This window comes from Octodon degus, unplaced genomic scaffold (assembly GCF_000260255.1).
Source record: "Octodon degus isolate 3935 unplaced genomic scaffold, OctDeg1.0 scaffold00017, whole genome shotgun sequence".
In the NCBI taxonomy this organism is placed as follows: Eukaryota; Metazoa; Chordata; class Mammalia; order Rodentia; family Octodontidae; genus Octodon; species Octodon degus.
The window spans coordinates 5,859,043-5,862,373 of record NW_004524593.1 but is presented as its reverse complement, the minus strand read 5'-3'; the positions used below and the strand labels follow the sequence as shown (position 1 = coordinate 5,862,373).

The 3,331-nt window shown below is 37.8% G+C and overlaps 1 protein-coding gene across 1 annotated transcript in view; it reads left to right on the top strand.

The window, feature by feature from the left end:
- Prrc2c (proline rich coiled-coil 2C) overlaps window positions 1-3,331 on the top strand; it is a 127,005-nt gene that overhangs the window by 54,037 nt on the left and 69,637 nt on the right. The window lies entirely within an intron of this gene.

Below are 3,331 nucleotides of genomic sequence, written 5' to 3'. Positions count from 1 at the left end.
TACACTGAGATGGCGATTGAGATTGGGCCTGTAATCCTAGCTCTTGGGAAGCTGAAAACATGAGGATCACTATAAGTCCGATCTATGTAGTGAGACCCTGTAGACGCTGTGCTACATACATTAAAAACTTTAAAAATAGTAATTAGGGATATTTGGAGAACAGTATTTTAAATCATTCTAAATTGTATGCTTGACTAGCTCCATTTTGATAAAACAGCAAAATCATTAGGTTAGTATACCTGCTTCAAGTCCCTAATTTTGATAATTTTTTTTTTTTTAATTTTATTTGTGTGTGTGGGTGTGTGTGGGTATGTGGGTGTGGCCAGCTCAGCCCACCAGGGGGTGGGGCTGGCTGGCATGTGGTGCTGGGGGATTGAACCGCGATCCCTATGCTTTGCCAGGCTTGCGCCAAGTAGGTGCTTTAGACCACTGAGCCATCTCACCAGCCCAACTTTGATAATCTTAATAAAATAGCATTAAAACCTTTATAAATATAGAGGTTTGGGTTCCGTATTGGCAGTTTCTCAACCATGCCTTCATGATGTACATTGTAATTTCATTATTTATGAAATGGATGTGATTTGTGGAGGTTTGTTTTTGTTTGTTTGTTTTTTTGCAGTACCAGGGATAGAACTCAGGACCCTACATTTGCCAGGCAGGCACTTATGCCACTGAGCTATATCCCTGGCCCTGTGGAAATTTTTTTTAAACTACTATAATACCTTTTTACTAAATCAGAGTGCATTTGAAGAGCATATTTATTATTAGTTTGTTTCATTTGGATGAGACTTTAATTCCTGGGAGACATTGATGGGTTTGTGTTCAGTTATCAAGTGTGTTGAGATTTGGCAACTGCTATATTACACTTTACGCCTTATGACAGTGTGGACAAGCGCAGCCCACATTTCATACCTAGTATATATTTACTAAATGAATGAGTTAGCATTACTAGTTCACAAATCTGTCTTCTTCCTTGAAACATCTTTCCCCTTAAAATGATATATAGGCCAACAAGATAGGTCAGCGGGCTAAAGCGCCTGCTTAAGCAAGTGCAGAGACCACAAATCAATTCCCCACACCACATGCAGCACTGGCCCCACCCCCAGGGTGGGCTGAGCTGGGCATAGTGACATCTCTGTGATCCTAGCACTGGGGAGGCTAAAAAAACAGAGGAGGATCCCTATGAATCTGAGCTGTGTAGTAAGACCCTGTAACAACCAAATACATTTTAAATATGTATAGGGGAAAAAGCATTTACTTATGATACTGTGTCCATTTTCCTTTGCATTTTGATTCTTCAGTGAGGATCAAAGTACAAAAGCTTCTGAAAATACTGAAAACCGAAAAGAGGCTGATGAAGTTAGCAACACTAAAACATCTTCTCAGACACCCGCTCAGCCACCAGCAGCAAAAGGTCCCTATGGGAAAGGTCCTCCTTTTAATCAGGTTTGTTGGGTTCATAGTTAATCTTGCCATTGCTGATAGTGTGGATCAATTAATCTTACAGATTTGGTGAATCCCTGGCATGCCATGCTGACTGGGGCACGCTGAGGGGGTGATTGAGACTGGGCATGGTGACACGTGCCTGTAATCCCAGGGCTTGTGGGGGCTGCGAATAGGAGAATCCCTACAAATCTGATCTATGTAGTGAGACCCTGTAGATCCTGTCCTAAAAAGAAAATTCTCACAGATTTGGGCAGGGACTCAGAAGGGAAAGTATAGTTTTTTAAGTAGCACTGAATGGTTATGAGTATGTTTTTACTGTGTACTAGCAGGAATTAACTATGCTAGCCAAACTTAAGCACAAACTAAAATTTTACTTTATATATTGTTATAATAGGACAGTCATGTCAAAGTAGAGTGATGATGTTTTTCCAAAGTAAAATGAATGTATTGGAAATGCTTTATCATTTACTGAATACTCTATAAGTCTTAGTTCCTGTGTGTGAAATAGTGCACTGTCTTTGCAGTGAAATCACATGTAGGAAGGCTTATTATGAAGTCTAGTCATTTTGAAGAACATTGTAAAAGAAGAGAAATATCTTAAGTAGTGGGCATACTCAATCACACTTGCGAGGTGCTAACAGGTGATAGAAGCTGCATTACAAACAGAAGAAGGGGTACCTTTCAAGAGAGCCTGCATGCCTCTCATTAAGGACATGTAATACAGTTAACATGTATTTGAGAACTGTCAAAGCTAAAAGGAGCTCTCTTCAAAAGGGGGAAATGATTATAAGTAACAAGTACAGTGTGGGAAGTCAGGTGATAGAATGCACATAGTGAATGCTTAAAGAATACAATCAAGGCTAAAAGACTTTGTAAAGCAGTTGGTATTTGAGCTAATGCTTTAATAGGAAGTAGCAAGTAAACAGCTATTCCAAGTACTGGGACATACACAAAGTAGAGAAGTATGACCAAGCAAGGCACTTTCAAGAAATCCTAAGTGGTTTGATATGGGGGGATAGATAACTATACAGAGCTTTTATTGGAACTGGGGGTGTGACTTGTTGGAAACTTACCTATCTAAGGAATGCTAACACCTTGGGTTCAGTCCTTAATACTGCAAGAACTATTTGTTTTATATACTGTATTAGGGATTTTAGATTGTATTCTTTAATATTGATGACCCATCGAAGAATAAATTCAACCCTGAAAAGGAAGTTTTTCAAATAATACTTTAATAAAAATATTCGTGTGACTTTTTACTTACTGATATACTGAAAATTGTGAATTTCTGTAAGAAATAGAAATATAAAGAATGTACTGTGTCTTACTGTCTTGATTTTGTGTGTGTGTAGTACAGTTACGCATGTTAACATATGAATATTGAGATACAACCTCTCCCAGGCCAGGCTACCTGAGTCAGAATTACGGAACTGCTATACTAGAATGCTATTTGCAACATGGACTTGAGAGTATAGCCATATTGGCATGACAGATCCTTTAGAAAGTGTGTAGTGAGCAGCATGCTTTATGGAGAGTAAAGCACAGATAGCTGTACTTTTACAATTTTTATTTTCTGATTAAGGAAATGAGTATAGTACGTTCAGAAATATTTTTAGATGCTTTTTTTTTCTTGTCTAAATAGTATTTTAATCCTTTCTTTCTAATAGGAACGTGGCCCATCTTCACATCTGCCACCACCTCCAAAGTTGCTTGCACAGCAGGTAAATTTTAACTAAGTTCCAGTTAATGGTGTATTCTTAATTAATTTTGAATGGAAAGGTGTTATGTATGTTTATGACTTTTAAGTTAAAATAATTAGCTTTTTACCTTATGGCTGTTGCATGTTTTTCTTTACATCCTTATCATGTTTATTCTTTTTTTTTTT